The sequence below is a fragment of the Carassius gibelio genome, chromosome B17, assembly GCF_023724105.1.
Source record: "Carassius gibelio isolate Cgi1373 ecotype wild population from Czech Republic chromosome B17, carGib1.2-hapl.c, whole genome shotgun sequence".
NCBI lineage: Eukaryota > Metazoa > Chordata > Actinopteri > Cypriniformes > Cyprinidae > Carassius > Carassius gibelio.
Genome location: NC_068412.1, coordinates 5,384,095 through 5,406,450, shown reverse-complemented (window position 1 = coordinate 5,406,450; position 22,356 = coordinate 5,384,095). Strand labels below are relative to the sequence as shown.

General features: G+C 41.2%; 1 long non-coding RNA gene across 1 annotated transcript; it reads left to right on the top strand.

Moving 5' to 3' along the window:
• Positions 1–11,237: 11,237 nt before the first annotated feature.
• On the top strand, positions 11,238–16,615 carry LOC127976015 (uncharacterized). The gene is made up of 3 exons (XR_008157713.1): positions 11,238–11,463; positions 12,206–13,246; positions 16,083–16,615. It is a non-coding gene; the product is annotated as an uncharacterized LOC127976015 (long non-coding RNA).
• The last annotated feature ends 5,741 nt before the right edge of the window (positions 16,616–22,356 follow it).

Sequence of the window (22,356 nt, the reverse complement as noted above, 5' to 3'; positions counted from 1 at the left end):
CTGCTGCGGGTGAAGCAGTTGAGGACCACAGTCTATCACCCTCAGACGGATGGGCTCATGGAGAGATTTAACCAAACCCTCAAGCAAATGCTCAGACGCGTGGCAGTGGAGGACAAGCGGGATTGGGACCTCATGATCCCCTACATGCTCTTTGGGATCCGCAAAGTTCCTCAGGCCTCAACTGGCTTCACCCCCTTCGAGCTCCTGTTTGCCGTCAACCACGGGGGCTCTTGGACGTGGCCCAGGAAGCGTGGGAGCAGCAGCCTGCCTCTCATCGCACCATCATAGAGCATGTCCACCAAATGAGGGAACGGATCGACCGAGTGATGCCGTTAGTCCGGGAACACCTCACCAGGGCCCAGCAAGCGCAGCAATGTCACTACGACCGGGCAGCCCAGCCACGTGAGTTCCAACCCGGAGACCGCGTTATGGTCCTGGTCCCCAGATCCGCCTGCAAGTTCCTGGCCTCCTGGAAAGGGCCCTACTCGGTGGTGGAGAGGATTGGACAAGTCACATACCGGCTGAGACAGCTTGGATGGCGGCAGTTGGAGCAACTCTATCGCACCAACCTCCTGAAAAAGTGGGTGGGGACCCGGGACCAAGTAGCTGCCCTGAGCTTCACCGAACCTATGGTTGTGGTTGTGGATGTCATCCCTCATCTCTCGGCTGCCCAGAAGATGGAGCTGCAGCATCTGGTCAGTCAGTTCCAGGATGTGTTCTCCTCCCAGCCCAGGCAGACCAACGTCTTACAGCATGACATTAGGACACCCCCAGGAGTCGTCATCAGGCAACGACCCTACCATGTCCTGGAAGCTCGTCGGCAGGCTATTGAGGAAGAGTTCCAACTAAGGCTGAAGTTGGGGGTAATAGAGCCATCCCGGAGTCTGTGGTCCAGCCCCATTGTGATGGTCCCAAAGCTAGATGGCACCCTCCACTTTTGTAATGACTTCCGCCACCTGAACGAAGTCCCTGAGTTCGATGGGTACCCCATGCCTCAGGTCAACAAACTGCTGGACTGCCTAGGAAGGGCCTGGTACATCAGTACCCTGGACCTCACCAAGGGCTATTAGCAGGTACCGCTCTCCGAGGCTGCCAAGCTGAAGACTGCCTTCTCAACCCCCAGTGGCCATTGGCAGTACTGGACCCTTCCCTTCGGCCTACACGGGGCCCCCGTGACGTTCCAGCGAATGATGGACATCCTCCTGTGGCCCAACCAGGTGTACGCGGCCGCCTACCTGGATGACGTCGTGTTCCCTACTCCGAGACATGGGAAGAACATCTGGATCTTTTGCGGAGTGTGCTCTCGGAGCTCCGGCGGGCTGGACTCACCGCCAACCCCGGAAAATGCCACCCAGCCCTCTCTGAGGCTTGGGGTTGATGGGTTATTACCAATGTTTTATCCCCAACTTCTCCTCTTTAGCCGCCCCCTCGACAGACCTGACCAGGAAGGGTCAGCCGGAGAAAGTATGCTGGACACCATCGGCGGAAGAGGTCAAGACAGCACTCGAGTCCGCACCTGTCCTTCGCGCTCCGGGCTTCAGCTGCCCCTTCCTGTTGCAGACGGATGCCTCCAACACAGGACTGGGAGCAATCCTATCCCAAATCCAGGAAGGCGAGGAGCATCCGGTCATCTACATCAGCTGGAAGCTGTCCCTGGCCAAGAGGAACTACGCCGCCGTGGAGAAGGAGGCCCTGGCCATCAAGTTGGCAGTTCTGGAGCTGCGGTACTACTTTCTGGGACACAAGTTCACCCTGGTAACCGACCATGCACCCCTACAGTGGATGGCCTGCGCCAAAGACACCAATGCCAGGATGACTCGCTGGTTCTTACTCCAGGACTTCCACTTTGAGGTGCGCCATTGGGCCGGGGCTGCTCACGCGAATGCAGATGGCCTCTCACAAATCTGGACAGCTTATGCAGGTCTGTCGGGGGTCATTCCCCACCCTCCCCTAAGTTCACCCCTACTTTCCCCATTTGTTCGCAGCACCAGAACGACGCTTGCGGGGGGGGGGGGGGGTGATGAGCATCCTAGGAGGAATCAGCCTCGCCCTGGCAACTAACAGCATACACCTGCACGTCCTCTCTGCCGGCTGATCGGTCACAGCTGCATCGCATCAGAACACGGCTCTTAAGCAGCACATGCTGAGCAGACAAAGAAGACACTGGTCTCGAGCCGAACGGACGCTGGACTAACCCTTTCTCTCATTTCTCTCCAGAAAGCAGCGAGTGACTGACAGCCCACCCACTTTGGAGCACGTTTGGACACCCACTTTCACTTGGATTGAGCACTGAAGAGTGCACCAGCCTCCACGCACCGGCTTGCCATCCTGCACTTATTATTATTGTAAATAAAATCCACCCTCCGGGGCCGTTTGTTGTTCACGAAGCCAAAACTTGTCAAGTGATTCTTCTCCACGTCACAATATGAAGAGAAGGTTTTGAAAAGTCCGAACAATTGTTAATTTTGTTGTGGTAACATGTCATTTTAACAGTGGAAACATTTGCATAGAAGGAAGAGAGGAGTGACTGATATGAACTTAGGTCAGTAGAGGTTTTGGATTTGCGCCACTTCCTCTCTGCAGCCCTGAGTCTAGAAAATAAACTTTTTTTTTAAGACAGCAGGACCAGATTAAACCATCTCAAATCTGCTGTAATGCTTAAAAAAAGCATATGCAATTTTTTCAACAGGAAGGTACAGTAACAGTGTTTTTAAAGGAACAACTGACCAAAGATTAATGGTGGTGATGTTGGAGTCATGTGACCATGGTGTAGCTTGTTTGAAGTCTACATTTAGCTTTTATTATTGCCAGTTGTATTTAGGCTTTAAAATCCATGAAAGTTCTGTTCAGTTATAAAGATTATCATGATGAGAAAAATATGTAAGAATCAGCATCATCAAGAATCATCAACAGCAAATGGATTTTTTTCTTCTTCTTTTTTTTCAACCATTTAACTTTTCACTCCATATGGCATAATGAAAAAGTAAAAATAAATAAATGAACAATAATAATAATATTTACAGACTTGGCTAAATTTTGCATTTCATCACTTGCTCACCAATATATCCTCTGCAATAATTTATTTAAACCAATAATCAATAAAAAGTCTTCCTCCATAGAAAAAGCCATCACGTCTGAAAAAGGAGAAAGATATGCACAGATGAAGTTGAAAACATCTTGTGGATTATTGTGATGTTTTCATCAGCTGTTTGGACTCTCATTCTGATAGCACTCATTCACTGCAGAGGGTTCAGTGGTGAGCAAGTCATGAAATGCTACGTTTCTCCAAATGCTACTTGGTTTGATATTTCGAATATCAGTACAACGATAGTGGTACATTTTCAAATGTCCAACTGTGTATATCTTTTGCATGAGGGAAAAGCTTTTATAGAACAGGAAAATCACTTTGTCATTGCATTAGCTCTTTATAGATGCTTACAGATAATAAAAATCTATTGATTCCCAGATCGCCTAATAGCCTGTTGCCTTTTATGTTCTTCGATCATTGGACATATCAGTTGCAATTACTGTAAAATCATCTACTCATAGTAGAGCTCCAGCTGCTGTATCTCTGACAATAAATGAGAAATACGTCAGAATTACAACATTTAAGACCATATTTGTGCTCAGCACTTGTTGAAAGTCAATGTAACGGTAACTGCACAGCAACTATAGAGATCAACTATTAACTTTAGCCGACATGTCACAACTAAATCTTCTGATTTGATCATTTAAATAGTTTTTATAAAGAAACTTAATTTTTTTTTTTTTTTAAGAAAATTGGACCCACTTTATATTAAGTGGCCTTAACTACTAGGTACTTACATTTAAATTAATCATTTAGTACAATGTACTTATTGTGTACATACATGTTTTTACATTGTACTTATATATATATATATATATATATATATATATAAAAACGACATGTTATTACATCTGTATTTAATTTCTGTAATTACATTTATAATTACACTGTTGACCCATACTTTACACCTTAGCCCACCCTTAAACTTACCCATACCTCCAACCCTCTCCCTAACCTTACCCCTATCCCACCTCAATAGCAGCAAAAGTGTTTTACAATACAATATGAACACAGTAAGTACATTGTGCTTATTTTTTTATGTAAGTGCACAGTAAGGCCACCTAATATAAAGTGGGACCAGAAAATTTGTTGGACACTCAAAGCTGTGTGTTATGGCAAATTATTTCCTTTAGTTGTGATATATTCAGAATGAATATAGTCTGATTTCATGTACCTGATTGCTAAAATAAGGTAATTAAAACAAACTCTGTCAGCACATTTGTGGATGTGAATGTTTTGGCTACTGTAAGCATGTGGTTTGTGCACTGATGATGTCATCCTGCTCTTAAAACAGACATGCTGAAGCATTTTCCAAAGGGAAAGTAGAAACAGTGCATTTCTAAACCTCTTCTAATATTGCTTTGCAGGAATAAAGACCCAAACCCAACTAAAACCTCATGCGGTCCATTTTTAAGGAACTGATGAGATCTGAAACAAGGATATTTCCATACCATTGAAATACTATTTATTTTTTTCACTTAAATGTTTTAAAGTTGTAGTAATTTTATGATGTATTTTTGTCATTGTTATTGTTTTTGTAATTTTGGCTTTAGTTATTTTAGTACATCAAATTACAGAAAATTTACATTTATATACTGTAATATAAAAAAAAGAATATAAATAAAAATAACTGCAAACATATCTTTAATTTGGCCAGAATTACAGGTGCTTGCCTTAAAGAAGGTTTAGAGAAAATATTAAATAAGTTGTTACAGTAATAAATGTTATTATATCTTACAAAGTGCTTTATAATTAAATACATCCGAAAGGTAATCTAAAATGACCATCAAATACCCCTATATGTACATGTGTGTGTGTGTGTGTGATCTGATATCAAGGTTTATTGTTAGTTAGTTTATTAGACGGAAATTTGACATTTGGCAGGAGGAAGTGACTACCCTCAAATCTAACATCAGATGGGCAATCTTGTGCTTTCACTTCTCAAAATTTGTCTCAGTAGTCAGATATTAGCAGCTGATAGCTTCATTTTCCAATTAAGCAGATGCTGTTTTAAAGTATATATAATGTGGTGGATATCTAACTTTCAGTCGTCTCAATTAAAGTTCACCGATGGTGCTAGATTGAGGTTATTTAAAATCAAGATAATGGAAACATCAGAGGATGAAGTGTTTCTGTTTGGATAGATTATAAATCTGTGATGCTGTGTGCCTTTGGTCTATGTCAGCATCCAAAGTAGCATCTGTCCTAATGTGCAATATTAGAATGATCTCTAAAATCACATTAGTTAGCAGATTTTTTTTTTGTATATATATGCATATATATGATTTTATATTGCAGATGACACCTTGTAAATCTTAGAGGTTGCCTTTTTCAAAAATATATTTTTCACAAACAAAATATTAATTAATAAATAATAATAATAGTACCTTCATAACGTTATGGTTGAACCCCTGATGTCACATTTTAACAATATCCTTATTACCTTTCTAGACCTTCAACGTGGTAGTTCTGTTGGTGCAATGCCAGAAAGCTCTTGGATTTCATCCAAAATATCTTAATTTGAGTTCAGTTCAGCCCCATTGTACCACTGTCCAAACTTTACATGTGGCACAGTGCAGACAGGTGAGTTATTGTTCTCCCGGTCACTCCACAGAGTCCAGTGCTGGTGCATGCTTTACTTGGCTTTTACTCTTGGTTGATGTGAGGGTTGCATGCAGCCTCTTGACCATTGAAACCCATTCAATGAAGCTCCTGCCACACAGTTTATATGTGAATATTATGCCAGTGGATGTTTGGATCTCTCCAGTTGCTGCTGTTCTTAGGCTCTTCTATTATCCTCATACAGTTGAGGTGCAGGAGTGAAATTTCACGAACTAATTGCAAAGGTGGCATCTAATTACACTACCATGTCTGAATTCACTGAGCTCTTCAGAATGACCCTCTAATTTGCACATAAGTTTGTAAATACAGACTGCATTGATTTTATTCACCTGTGGCAATTCAGATAGTTCAACCAAAACGAAAATTACCCCATGATTTAGTTACCCTCAAGCCATCCTAGGTGTATATGACTTTCTCCTTTCAGACGAATACAACAATAGTTTTATAGGTTTATGAAGATATATGAAGGTTTACAAAGTTTTAAATATGGAAATTACTCTTACAAAAATGATTCCCTTCCGGATGCCTTTGTTAAAGCTCTAGAGCCATGTAGAGTATGATGCACTTCATTTTGCTTCAAAATCTCGACCACCATTCACTGGCATTATAAAGCTTGGAAGAGCCAAGACATTTTTTTAGATAACTCCAATTGGATTTGTCTGAAAGAAGTAAATAATATACACCTAGGAAGGCTTATTTTGGGTGAGTAATTCATGGGTAGTTCATGGTCATTTTAGGGTATACTATTCCTTTAAGAAGTTTGTCCATATAGTGCAGGTAAAATGTTTGATTTTAATGCACGGCCACTCAGTCAAACCATGATTTTGTTGTTAAACCACTATAAAGAATCAAATGCATTTTAGAAATGATCAGCACTAAAAGTGAATCAATGCTGAATAAGAATTAATTTGTGTGTGTAAATCAGAACAGGACAGAGCAGATGTTGATAAAAATGTTTTATGGTTCTTCACAAAACACAAGGTCCTGTTTAGACTGAACTGAGAGATGTTGTGGAAAAAGGGACGTCTGAAACACACACACACACACACACACACACACACACTCTCTCTCTCTCTCTCTCTCTCTCTCACACACACACAGACACACACACAGACACACACACACACACACACACACACACACAAACACTCTCTCTCTCTCTCTCTCTCTCTCTCTCTCTCTCACACACACACTGTATATTGTCTGTTCTTTTATGTTGTATTATTTGTATGTTGTTGTTTTCCTGCCTTGGGACTACAGGTGAAAATTAGCATTTATGCTATAACCTGGCTCATTTACAGTCTGTACAGAAATGTTAGATTGTTCATTAATGTGCATTGTCCCGAACAAATAAATAAATAAATAAAATAAAACACTCTCTCTCTCTCTCTCTCTCTCTCTCACACACACACACACACACACTCTCTCTCTCTCTCTCTCTCACACACACACACACACACAAACACACACACACACAAACGTTTGTTTTTGTGAAAAGTAGCAACTGTATATTCTATTGCCCTTCACCAACCCTACACCTAACCCTAACCCTCACAGGAAACGTTGTGCATTTTTACTTTCTCAAAAAAACTCATTCTGTATGATTTATAAGTGTTTTGAAAAATGGGGACATGGGTTATGTCCTCATAAGTCACCCTCTCCTTGTAATACCTGTGTCATACCCATGTCATTATACAGAGTTGTGTCCTGATATGACACAAAAACATGCCCACACGCACACACACGTTCTCTCTCTCTCACACACACACACACACACACACACACACACACACACACACACACACACACACACACACACACACACACACACACACACACACACAGTCTCTAAACATGAGTCACTGACAGCATCTGTAATGGAACTGTCTCTTGAACACAAAAGTGGTTCCTGCAGATGATCGGACACATTTTAAGGCTCTTTTAAAAGTCCTGCATATCAGTATCCATGAGGACGATCAGTCCTGAGTTTAAAAGGGTCTCCTTCCTCTTTCTCGTCCACCCCTGTGAGACTGTAAGTGTCCAGCCGCCCGTCACGTTCAGCCTGCTGTTGAAATCACTACCTCTCTGTCTGACGAAATACAAGATACAATTAAAATCAAAGCCAAATTGATCCATAACTTGTCTAAACTTATTTCATTTTTTCTCTGAAAGGGTAAAAATGTCTTGGCTGCATCCGAGCAACGTGGAGTTGAGACTAACTAAAAGCAGTGAGACTCAGCACAACAAAAGCTCAGCAGTTTTAAAAACAGTGTCGCTTTTCCACGTACAGGATACCATTTCCTAAAAGATCGGTGTAGCGTAACACAACTCACTCAGCTGTAATCAAATGTGTTCGTTCTCTGTCTTTTGAGAAGTACTGGAAAACTTGATTCATTTTAGTGAATCATCAGCTTTCTTTAGCCATTCTTTGGTTTGCTCAGACTCTTCACGGAAATAAAGCAGTTCAAAGAAAGGTCCCTGCATGGCATTTTAGATTATTTATATTGAAATACAGCTTTGACGTTAATGCTGCTGTCCATATTTTTACTTTTGATAGTTTGTAAAGTGAAATTTTTACTGGCTTGCTTAGTTGGGGTCACTTCCTCTACAGCGATATTGTTGACTTGATTACTAATAAATGCACAGACACTATTTAAACTGAACAGAGATGACATCACTGAATTCAATGATGAACTGCCTTTAACTATCATTTTGCATTACTGACACACTGTTTTCCTGATGAATGTTGTTCAGTGCTTTGACGCAATGTATTTTGTTTAAAGCGTTATATAAATAAAGGTGACTTGAACACATTTACTAAAGGAATAGTTTGTCCAAAAAATATCAAAGTGTACTTTTATTTTAAATGTATATGCTGTTGTTTTCCCACAAACAGAGAATGGTTGAGATGGTGAAGGACAAATGTGAGCCTGAACCACAAAACTAGTCATATGGGTAAATTTCTCAAAATATAAATATGCTTTCCATTGATGTATGGTTTGTGAGGATAGAACTGAGGGTGCAAAAAAACAAAAACAAAAAAACATTCTTAATCAATGCATATTACTAATCAAAAATTAAGTTTTTATATATATTTATAGTAGGAAATTTACAAAATATCTTTATGGAGCTTTATCTTTAATGATTTTTGGCATTAAAAAAATCTATAATTTTGATCCATATATGTATTTTTTGGCTGTTGCTACAAATGAGAGACTCAAGACTGGCTTCGTGGTTTAGGGTCACAAATTATGTTTTATACTGTCAATCACAAGATTTGGGTCACAGATTATTATTATTATTTTTTGGACGTCAAGATGTTTTTGTTTACCCCCTATGTTTACCAAGGCAGCATTTACACTATCAAAAATATAGTAACATAGTAATTGTGTAATGTTATTACATTTAAAAAAAAGTACTATATTGTAAAATGTAATTTATTCCCATTACTCCAGTTTTGGTGTCACATGATCCTTCAGAAATTATTGTAACATGCTGATTTCCTGCTCAATTATTGATTTTACTGAATTATTATTGATCATTAATCAAAAACTGTTCTTATTGTCACTGTTGAAAACAGTTTTTGTATACAAAATATTTTATTTATATATATATATATATATATATTACAGTCCTAAACATCTTTACTGTGGTTTTTTTTACGTACTGACCCCAATCTTTGAACATGAATTGTGTCATGCTTGCTTGAGAACTACAGCAGAACGAGTAAATCATCACTGAACAGTTACACAAGCAATTAAATGACTTCAGAAGACTTGGAGTATAGTGCATGAGTCATATAGAGACTATCCGGTTACTAAAATATTTTCAGGGCCATTTAACAACCCAACAAAGCAGCTAAGTGATTTTCCTGAATGGTGTGTACGACAGACAGGAGGAGTACATGAATTAAATGGGCATGTGAGCAGTCAAAGGACAGAAAAACAAGGTAAGAATTCAGACGTCATTATTCAGTCTTTACTGATATCTGAACGGGGAATGAGTCCGACACAATTTTACCACATCATAACCTTCATTCGACCAAAGGCAGGACAAAACATCACAATAACAAATTAAAACACATTCAGCATTCTTCGGCTTGAAACATCAGTAGAATAACAGGCGGCAGCTGGGATGGGCTGCCATCATCATACTTACCTTTTCAAGAGTGAAAGTGAGACGCTTGCTTCCAGCTGCAGTGTCACTGAGGTTTAAGACCCCTGAGCTCAGCTCCCGCTGGAGTCGCTCCTATAGAGACGTCCTGGGTGTAAACAGTGTTACATTCAAGTAGGAATACTCACCAAAATTAAAATCTTCTGTAATGTGACTTGAAAATCTATAACAAGAGAAAACAGTGAAGGGAAGGACATGGGGGACTTCAGTACAAACATTTTTCATCAAAACCCGATGATCATGTTATAGATTTATAATACATTAGTTTTAGATACTTCTAAAGATATTAGGTTGTAACTAACAAATGTTAATACAAACTCATTTTCCTTAATGATAATGTGCATTCAGGAATAGTTTCCTGTCAATTCTGTGTCAGTTCTGATTTTGTGTTGACTTTGACATGAAAAAACCTTGCTTGGTTAAGTGTAAATGATTCACTGAAGGTTCAGGAAGATGTGTTTGCTATTTATGGCACATTCACTAACATGTGAGTCAACATGTGTTACCTGTCAATACTCCACCGCTGCGAGTCAAACAGGGTTAGGACGGGACCGCCATTACTGACCGACACAGAGCGCTAGTACAGCTGTCCTAACAGCAGTTATTAATATTAAAGGCACATATCATGAAAATAATACAAACAAACGAATAAATCTAAATTTTCCTCACAATCAGAAACTATGAATTCAGTGCGTTAAGAAACGTAGTCATTTCTAGATCCCAATCATTTCAGTAGCACAGGGCCGATAATTTCAAGAGTCAGTATCATGCAGCTTTACGCACAAGTCTTCAACATGTACTTGTGTCTTCAATATGTGTGCGATCAATCAGCTGCATGTGCCATTTGCACACAGATGAAAACATAATTTCATAATTTTCTTTTCCAGTTTAAGAACTTGATTTGTGGAAGGGTGAATTAAGATTTTTGAAGACCCACAGAAACCCAGTATGAATGGTTTTATAATGATCTGAGAGAAGAGTAACTGACTTCTGCATCTTCTGTTTGCTGTGAAACTCCTCTCCTGCTTTGCTCTGGTATAGTTAGATAAGTGTTACAAATGGGGTGTGTACTAAACGAAAGACTAAAGAGCTAGAGGAGGATAGTGATCAAAATGAGGAGTTTACTGGATGACGAAGAAGATTAAGTTACATTCACATACAGGGTAACATGCACATACAAATAACAGCATAAACCTAGACATTCAGTGCTAATACAATCACGGACAAGGGAGAACTGAACACCTACTAACTCTCTCTCTCCTTCTCTCTCTCCCCCTTCTCTCTCTCGCCCTGTCCCGCTCCCCAGGTCCCGTCCACCCGGCCCTCCTCGTATCCCGCCCCGGGGGCGGGACAGGACTGACCAAGGCCACTTCGCTTCCCTTTCTCCGCTCTCTCTGCGCCAATTCTCCAATCCACTCCCTGCCACTGGGGCGGCGGGTAGGTCTGGGCTGGCCTGTTGGCATTGCAGGGACCCGGAGCATTTCATGGACCGGTGTCCAGCGATGGAGGTGGGGACGTTGATCCGGGTCCCGGATGTCCCACAGGTCACCCCCGGTCAGGCTGGCGAGTACCAAATACCCGTGAGTATCAAGGGGGGTATATATCCGGCCTTGGTGGATTCAGGATGTAACCAAACCTCAATCCATCAAAGCCAGATTCAACCGGGGGCATTGGATACAAGCCGCATGGTTAAGGTGCGGTGTGTACAAGGGGATGTGGTGGAGTATACGGTTGTCCCAATTAGCATTCAATTCTGGGGACAAACACATAGGGTAGAGGTGGCGGTTAGTCCCCACCTCCGGCATCCGATAATTTTGGGAACGAATTGGCCCGTGTTTACGGTTTTATTGGGGTCGTTATGTGCGGATGCCTCTTGGGGAAATAAGGCACGGAAGGAGACTGTGCGGGTACAGGTGGGAGAAACTGAGCCAGGGCCGCTGGGGTTTGCTTCAGGGGAACCTAACGAAATCGGGAGACTAATTCTCTCGGAATGTGATGTAGGACCTCGGTGAACAGTCACGCCACAAACTGCAGAATCGGCTGCTTCAGCCAAAGTAATTATAAGAGCCTACTTCCTCCCATCTGCGATCTGAACACAGTTAATGATTAGCTGAGGTAAACAATGCTCAAGATTGTCTAGACCCCTTTTTTGTCAGGGAAACAAATGGCTAAAGGACATTGGAACATTAAGCGAATTGATAACGTGATCATACAACAGAAGAAAGGTCTGTTGCAAAATGCCTCCGCTCATGAGGAAACTAATGGTACATTGACATCCTGAGTCCCTAAAAAGGAGCTGATTTAATTAACTCTTTTTACTAGATACAAGGACCCTGTGTATCACAGCATCACATAATCCCAATGTATGGAAACGCCCCAGGAATTGTTAATAATTAGTGGACCTCAATACAAAGAACCGATACAGGGTCATCCCATGACTTTGCTTCCTGCTTGCTTGAGAATCTTTCTACGAACTGAACTTTTCAACAAACTGTCTCAAAAGGACAACCATTAAGAAGGTAATCAGTGCAACTTTCACCAATGTTTTATGTATGGTTTTTATAACTTTAACAGATAGTGCTATTAAATGTGTGTAAGATATGGAAAGTTTAGTATTGAATGAAAGCTCACGTTATTTATCTAAACTTGGAGCAAATGAAATTTCCAGATTCTGTATTGTGTGCATATTATGACACTTTATAAGGTATTAACCCAAAGATCCATCCCACATGACAATGCCACATGATGTTTAATCGAGAAACAGTACGGGGTGTGTCTTAGCTCTGCAACAGCATCCCATTGGGAGATCGCACCGTGGGATGGACCAAATCTGCTTTGATAAAACCCCAATGCTCCAGTCTAGTCTCTAGTCTAGTCTCCAAGCGCGTCATCTCTTGTCGAGGGTGGTGTCGTGTGTCGTGTCGCTTAAATGCGGTGCGCTGCGCTACGCTGCTCTTCCATCTAGGCCATGGCTTGAACTACCAACACGCTGCTAGCGTTCTTGCCATCCAGAACTCAAAACCACTCCGTTGAAACTTTGTGACAGCGAAACCATGCTTGCTTGCGCCTTTTCAACCCAGGCTCCTAGCCATCAGCGTGCTTGCAAGTCATAAAGAGCTTCAACTTTCCGTGACAGAATCTTCAAAGCTCACGCCGCACAAACGAGAGGACTCAGAAGAAACTTTGTCCACTGTCAAGGCAAGAGCTGTTGAATCTCTCAAAATCGCTGGGCAGTCAACCAACCAATCAAGGCAAAGGGCATCCCCAGACATCATCTACGCAACCGCGAATCCCCCTTTCCCCTTTCAGCTCAACGCGAGCCAAGGAGACGAAACGACACCGCGGCCAGCAGCACAACCACAAGTAAAGGCAAACAAACCTCTATCTATTGCTGAAATGGTGCAATGTCGTTATTAAGTTGTAAAGATAAACTAGGGCTCTGCTTTTATTGATTCTTGATACGCCTGTGAATTTGGTAGAGATTTTTTCATTAACTCACCTCATAAATCCGTTGCAACTGTGGGTGTATGTGTATGTATGTTTGTGTGTGTGTGTTCATTTAGTTTAGATCCATATAATCTATAGAATAGCTCAATAAATTCTTGTTTCATTTATAAAGAAGTATTGTCTTGTGTGGTGTATTTTAAGATTAAACTTTGCCCAGATCCTGTGCTACCTAGCCTGTAGCGTATACATTTTCTTTCTGTTTGTATTATCTTGTTCATGAAGTAAACTCAAACAGATTTTAAGGATATACTGAATTTTAAGTTCGCTGGACGAACCGTTGATGAAGTATAAACTAAATCAATTTGGACTCAGTTCAAGGAAAGCAATTCGAATCTTTAGATTTGATTCTTCTCAGAATAAATGAGCAAATATTTCCTTACAGTGATGACTTTCCTCTGGAGCAGTCTCAGGATGAGACGTTAAAACATGCGTTTCAACAGGTCCGTGCCATTGATGGCCAGTCTCTCCAACCTGCCCTCCAGCTCTCCTATCCGTATTTTGCCATTTTAAAAGACTGGTTGTATCGAGTGACCCAAGACGCTCGGACAAAATGGAATACAACCCAGTTGTTAATTCCAAAGAGCCGCAGGGAAATGCTTTTCCAGGCGGCTCATTCTAATCCTATGGCGGGCCATTTGGGACAGGCCGCAACACTAAATCGCCTCATGGCCCGTTTCTTTTGGCCGGGCATTCATGACAACGTGCGCAGGTGGTGCGCGTCTTGTCCGGAATGTCAGTTGGTAAACCCACCGGCCGCCCCAAAAGCGCCTTTGCGCCCTCTTCCCTTAATGCAGGTCCCCTTCGATAGAATTGGCATGGACCTCATCGAGCCATTAGAGCGATCGGCACGAGGACATCGCTTTGCATTAGTCATAGTTGATTATGCAACACGATATCCTGAAGCGGTAGCCCTCCGCAACATTTCTGCTAAAAGTGTTGCGGATGCCGTGTTTCGTCTTAACTCCCGGGTGGGGGTTCCAAAAGAAATCCTCGCCGATCAGGTCACGGCGTTTATGTCACGTACGCCAAGTGAACTGTACGGATTGTTGGACATTAAATCGATTCGAACTAGCGTCTATCACCCACAAACTGACGGCCTGGTCGAACGATTTAATCACACACTTAAATCCATGATGCGTAAGTTCGTTCACGAAGACGCCAAAAATTGGGATAGGTGGCTAGAGCCCTTGTTGTTCGCTGTGCGAGAGGTCCCACAAGCCTCCACGGGGTTTTCCCCTTCGAGCTTCTCTATGGACGCCAGACCCGGGCCACAAATTTGCACCGGGAGAGAAGGTACTTGTATTACTCCCAACGTCGAGCTCCAAATTAATGGCTAAGTGGCAGGGACCGTTTGAGGTCACACAACAGGTCGGAGATCTCGATTATGAGGTAATACGGTCCGATAGGAACGGGTCCCGTCAGATCTACCACCTCAACCTCCTTAAAAAATGGAATGAGGCGGAATCAGTGATGTTGGCAACGGTGATTGGCGGAGAGGATGATCTCGGGCCAGAGGCGAATATCAAACCACAATCCCTCGCCCTGGCTCCAGGTGGAGATCACCTCTCACTGTCCCCCTCACTGATTTAACGAGATTGCAGGTAGAGTTTGCAGACGTCTTCTCGCCCCTACCGGGCCGTACTAACCTACTTCAGCACCATATCGAGACCGAGTCGGGCGTGGTAGTTCGCAGCCGGCCGTATCGTTTACCTGAGCACAAGAAACAAGTAGTTCAGGCTGAATTGGGCGCTATGCTTGACATGGGGGTAATAGAAGAATCTAATAGTAACTGGGCGAGCCCGATAGTTTTAGTTCCGAAAACGGACGGCTCAGTCCGATTCTGTGTAGATTACTACAAGGTGAATGCTGTGTCGAAATTCGACGCGTATCCAATGCTGTGGGTTGACGAGTTGCTTGATCGGCTAGGCACGGCTCGTTTTTATTCGAAATTGGACTTTCCAAAGGGCTATTGGCAGATCCCCTTGTCTCCATTGTCCAGAGAAAAGACAGCTTTCACAATGCCGTTCCGATTACACCAATTTGTTACCCTTCCGTTTGGCTTGTTCGGGGCTCCAGCTACCTTTCAGCACCTCATGGATAGGATTCTACGGCCCCATGCCGTGTATGCAGCTGCCTACCTAGATTATATTATTATATTTAGTAATGATTGGCAGCGGCATATGCGGCATCTGAGGGCTGTCCTGAGGAGATAGAGGGGGAGGAACGGCCGGTGCTGTACATTAGCCGGAAGCTCTCAAAGAGAGAGGCTAAGTACAGCACCATCGAGAAAGAGTGCCTTGCCATCAGATGGGCCATCCTCACCCTCCGCTATTATCTCCTGGGATGGGAGTTCACCCTCTGTTCGGACCACGCTCTGCTGCAGTGGCTCCACCGCATGAAGGATACCAATGCGTGGATCACTTGTTGGTATCTAGCTCTTCAGCCTTTTAAGTTCAAGGTGATCCACAGGCCGGGTGTTCAGATGGCGGTGGCCGATTTCCTCTCCAGAAAGGGTGGGGGGTGGGGGGGGGGGGGCTGCAGGCCAGATGGCTCCCCGGCCTGAGTCGGGCGGTGGGGGTATGTGGCAGGGGGGGCGTGATTTAGCGAAGTCTGCAGCGGGAGAGAGAATCAGGAGACGAGCGGTAAGTGAGTGGTTTGGGCAAAAATTATCATCACCTGTTTCTTGTTCTAGTAATTGGCGTGGAGAGAGTATAAAAGCCAGGAGAGACGGAATCAAGCGAGAGAGAGACGGACTGCTGACCCAGGCCGGAAGCGGAAACCGGAAAAAGAGGAAAAGGAAAGTGCTACTGAGCGTGTCAGAATAAAAGTCACCGTTTGGGTGTTTATAACCTTTTTTGTTTTGTTAATAAAAAAACCTTTCAGCAGTCCAGCCGACCCCTTTGTCCTCTTCCTTCCATCCCACGAACATTGTTACAGTAACAATAAGTTAGATAAAAAGTTATCTTTCAGAAATAATTACCTAAAAGGAGTAACCTAGATTAGGTTTTATGTTTTAGTTTTTATATTTTGTTTTCATTTGAATTTCAGGTGAAAGCTTCAGTCCTTTTATTATTCTTTATTTACATTTGCACATCCCCAGTAGAGCTGTTACATCACTTTGATACAATACCTTGAACAATATTTGTATTTCATACCTTTTTCAATTCTTGAAAGAAAAAAAAATGTACTAGTTCCTCGTGCTAAACAACCTTGCTGAGTTTCTCTCTTCACCCACTTTAGAGACGATGGGTTTGAGCAGCCAAAACTCCTCGCTTCGCTCATCCACCTGGTAATCATGGTTCTCAAACATCACCTTGAAACGGTCGTCCATCAGGGTATTGGCTACGGCCTTGAGAGAAAAACAGATAAGAGCAGACTGAGACAAGGAGTGAGTGAGTCAACAGGATTAAAACACTTGACTAAAATATTCCAGCAGTGTGGAAATGCGTCAAAGAAACATTGCCCTTTTCTTCTTCTTCTTCTTGGTTGAAAGCTCACTTTCTTCCATGAGTTTCATGGCCAGTTCCTTGTTGACCTTGGACAGCTTCTGTTAGAGAACACAAGTCGGAGAATGACGGAGTCAAAGCACTGATGATAACAGACGATGAGAGCCCCATGTGGAACAAGTGTATGGACAGAATGGTGATCTAGTGTCACCATTTGATTTGTGAAAAACTACCAGACACACACTCAGAGATATTCACTACAACACACCATTAATACATGTTTAGTTTAACTTGAGCAAATTGTGACAGGAATATATTATATAGCAGAATGTACTTCTCAAAGTAATAATTCTAATTATAATAAAATGATAAAAGTAATATCTCACAATTTTTCTGACACTAAAAATAAAAAGGAAATACGTTTTAAATGAAATACACTTTTATTAAATAATTAATGTTTTATGAGTTTATTTGATTACCACTGGCTTTGAAAACAGACATGGCAATGCTTCTGAAACTAAAACATTTAATATTATTGCAAACATTTTAATAAACTATTTAAGTGATTATATTTTATGATTTCAAATGATTATTAACATTTTTATAAAATAAAATGGAAAACATGGAACTTGGGAAAAATTTAATTACATTTAGTAATGGAGTCCATATGGTTAAACATTGAATAAATTGTTGTTAAATTATGTAATTTTCATAATATCAGTTAATTACACATGCTTTTTGATTACAGATTTCATAGGGACCCAGTACAACTAAACAGTCCTATATATTTTTTTTTTCTTTTTTTCTATATATATATATATATATATATATATATATATATATATATATATATATATATATATATATATATATATTACAATTGTCATCACTTGCATATTTTCTATATATACATTTAATATACATTATATATATATATATATATATATATATATATATATATGATAACAATGAGGTCTTCATCTGCCAGGTTTACTCGTAGCTCGGATAAGCAGCACACACACAGACTGCATGTGTCAACAAGCATTACCTTGAGCTGCAGTCTCTGAGCTCTCGACTCCTCCATCTTCTGCTGGTTTTTGTCCTTACACTAATCTTCATTGGGAAATGGGCTTGCCATGGTCTTTACCTACACCAGTTCACTATGTTTTGGGTGTATGTTCCACCCTCAAGTTGTTTCAAAGCTGTATATGTTTCTTCCTTCTGTTGAAAGCAAAAGAAGATATTTTGGAGAATGTGGGTAACCAAACAGTCGTTGGTTCTCATTTACTTCCATAGTATGGAAAAAATACTAAATCAATGGCTACCACCAACCGTTGCTTTCAACAGAAATAAGAAACTAGAGGCTGAGTAAATGATGACAATTGTAATTTTTTTTTTTTTTTTGGGTGAACTCTCCCTTTAAACCTGATTTAATATGCAAATACCATAATATTATAACAATCTATCAAATGAAGTGGACAAACATATGTAAGTATAGACTGACTTCATGCATCCAGTAAAAATCACTCAGACACCAAATTAAATGTCGCGGAACAAAAAATAAATAAAAATAAAACATTGTAGAAAAGTTTTGAGCAATTTTGATAATTTTCTCAATAGTGCTGTCAAATGATTACTCGCGATTAATCACATCCAAAATAAAATATTTGTTTACATAATACATGTGTGTGTACTGTGTATATTTATTATATATAAATAAATACACACACATGTATATATTTAAGAAAAACATTGTTTATATATTTATACAAGTATTTTAAATAAGTATATTAAATAAATATATTTATATATGATATATGAATATAAATGTATATACATAAATAAACACAGTACACACACATATATTATGTAAACAAATACTTATTTTGGATGCGATTAATGGTTTGACAGCACTACTTAATACTTTTCGGGGTCATTGTAGCATTTCCTAAGCATGCACAGTTTATCTGATGGATAATCTCATGCAACTAAACCCTCAGCGAAGACACACAAGTGCACTAAATACACCACCAGACATTAGATTATAGACACTCTGACCAGCAAAACACCAGCACCCTCAACCCAATGCTGTAACAGACTGCTCGACAAACCTGCTTATATTGTGTTTCCATGGTTTTCAAATCATGAGGTTCAATGAAGACACGCTAAAGCATGTAAAGAATCCAGCTGACCTTTGCCTATTGAGCAGGGATGAACTATTCCTTCAATTACACTCTTTGGAAACTTTTACTGCTATCAGGAAAAAAATAGCTGATTACACAACAAATCAAACACAAAACTGACCCCAGACCAGCAGCATGACACATGTCTATCTGAACAGATCCAGTCCCAGAGCATCTCTGCTGCAAAGTACAAATATGACTCTGTGACAGAACAGAATGCAACATTTCATCATGGTCTACTGTAAAATAAAACACCCGATGTACTTGCTTCATCATTAGAAGAATGGCATCTATAGCCGCGTTTCCACCGCAGGAACTTTACCCAGGAACTAGAGACTTGGTCCGGTACTTGGTGTGTTTCCACCGCAGGAACCAGGAACTAAATAAAAGTTCCGGGTAAAAAAATGCCCCCCAGAAAGTCCCTGCTGGCGAGGTGGTACTTTTTTAAAGTTCAGGAACTTTCGGGGGCGGGACTTTGGAGCTAAACATCCTGATTGGTTGAGTTCACACAGCATTGGTTGAGTTCAACCACCATTTATTCGGATCAACATTTTCAAAATATTACTGTTATTGTGTCATGAAATGTAATTTTAAAAGTATTTCAGGCGAGAATGTAGTTGTTTAAAACTCAAATCTGTTGTTTATTTATAAAGACAGCGCCTATTTAAAAATGTGTTTCGCCGATCTCGTAGATGGTGAGCTCCACTCGATCAGCGGGAGCTCAGTCCTCATGTATCCGCCGAGAAGCAGCCTCTCCTGGGATAGACCTTCTGTGCCGCTGGCTCTGATGTGTCTTTAGTGGTTAAACATAAAATATAATTCAGCTGCGGGGTAAATCTAACAGGTTTTCTTTGGTCTGTATTCAATTTATCTATATGTTAAAATGAAAATAAAAAAGGCGAATTTATATAATATTTCGTTTCATTGTAATGGCTGTATACACATTTCCCTGAACTAAGTACATTTCTGCAGTTGTTATTATGCTTAAATGAAAACCAAAGGAGGCAGTGGTATTTGATATCATATTTCGTTTTATTGTAAATATACAGTAAGGAAAATTGCAGTAGCCAGGACGAGCAGACTGAAGTTATCAAGTACGCTGCTGTTTATAGATTTACCGGACTTGCGTCGTCGCGGACATCACACTCCCCAGAGGAATGCACAAAGTCTGAACCAACTACCGAGGATGCACGTCCAAAATCAGCGTACTTTTTTTTTTTTTTTTTTAAATCAGCGGTACTTGTATTGAGAAACGCGCGCAGACCTACGTCACCAGTCTATTTGCCTAATCTACCCGGTACTTTACACCGCGGTGGAAACACAGAAAGCAACAGGTCTGGGGGGAAAAAAGTTCCTGGGAAAAAAAGTTCCTGGTACAAATGTTCCGGGTAATTTCGGTGGAAACGCGGCATATGCTAATATTAGTCTGTTTCTCTCTTATTCCGATGTCACCATATCCACCTGGCCCCGGTTTCCCAAAACGTTCTTATCGCTAAGTAGTTCTTAACCTATTCCTTAACCTCTCTCTTAACCTTATGGCATGATTCCCGACACGTTTGTATGCAAAGTATATCTTCTGTAAGTCACACTTTCGTAAGGTTGGCTCTCTCTTAGCGTTGTTTGAGCTTAAAACACTACTGTACAGCAGTCTTTATAAATCAGCGCAGCGAAGTACAAGTCAAACTATGGTATGTTGACAATGTTTTGGCTCAACAATGATTTTATGTTATTTTTTAAGACTCATAATAAATTATGTTCTCAATGGATACAGGCCTATTTATGAAGTTGACTTTATGTGGTGGTAGTTAGCCTAGGCTTTTTCGTAATGCAATTAAAGCAAATTGACAATCAATTTTTGGATAATTAAAATCTGGCAAACAATTTGTCTCTAAATGGCTAAGATCTATAAATGGCATGGTGGGTTCCAGTAAGCGACCAACTATATTGACTATGGCAGCGAACGTGTCATTGTATTGAATCAAAGACGGAGCTGGACGCGGAGCCGTTTAGTCCATGTCAATTTTTTTATTCTGCAAAACTTAAGCCCTTTTGACATTTTTCCTGACGAGGCTACATTAAAAAAAATTAGCCTCCCAAGACAGCTAATAATGGAGCTGCTGGACCTTCTCAGACCTGCACTTGCTAGGCTAACGCGGCTAAATTTTGCTTTAAGCCCTGAAGCCCAGCACTTTCTTTCTTTTTTTTTTTTTGCTACAGAGAGATTCATTTAGGTCGTGGGAGAGGGCTACAGTCTATGCAAGACCTCGGTGTGGAGGTGCGTCCACACTGTCACCAACGCCCTTCTGCGCCATGCCGGGGATTACATCCTGGTGGATCGCACACTCATCACTATCGCCAATCCATCAGTGATTGATCAGCCGTACATATCGCAGATAGGTAGAAGGCAGACGTGGCCATAAACGTGCAGGTTATAGTGGACCATATGGGTGTGATCTCCGATCTGGTGGCAATGTCCAGCAAAACTTCAAGTTCCTCTGATGAAAGGCTTGGTGCCCCTTTTTACGTTGCTTCCCCAGCATATTTTGTATCTAACTCTGTCCCTCTCTGTTCATTGTAGATAGGTGGATTTTGAGCAATGAGCAATCGATGCCAACTAATTCAGCACCCTCACTTTGGACAGCGCTCTTGTTACGTCGGACGTAAGAGGCAGCGTGCTAAGAAGCTTCATAAGGGACACTTCGGGGAACACACTTAGGAACATAAACAACTTGGGTAAGATATATCTTTCGAGGTCTTCTTAGCACGCTAAGAGTGAGCGTTATCGGGAAACCGGGCCCAGATCTGTAAAGGACCTCTACATCCCTGAAAGACAGCGGAGACCAGGACAACTAGAGCCCCAGATACAGATCCCCTGTAAAGACCTTGTCTCAGAGGAGCACCAGGACAAGACCACAGGAAACAGATGATTCTTCTGCACAATCTGACTTTGCTGCAGCCTGGAATTGAACTACTGGTTTCGTCTGGTCAGAGGAGAACTGGCCCCCCAACTGAGCCTGGTTTCTCCCAAGGTTTTTTTCTCCATTCTGTCACCGATGGAGTTTCGGTTCCTTGCCGCTGTCGCCTCTGGCTTGCTTAGTTGGGGTCACTTCATCTACAGCAATATCGTTGACTTGATTGCAAATAAATGCACAGACACTATTTAACTGAACAGAGATGACATTAGATACAGAGATATATATATTATATATTATAATAGATATATTTGTAATAAACGTATAAACTACAATTTGTTAATTGTCCATTAGCAGTTATACATTCATTTTAAAGATAAAAATGTAGTTAATGTGTGCATGTAGAAACATTAAAGTGACAATTA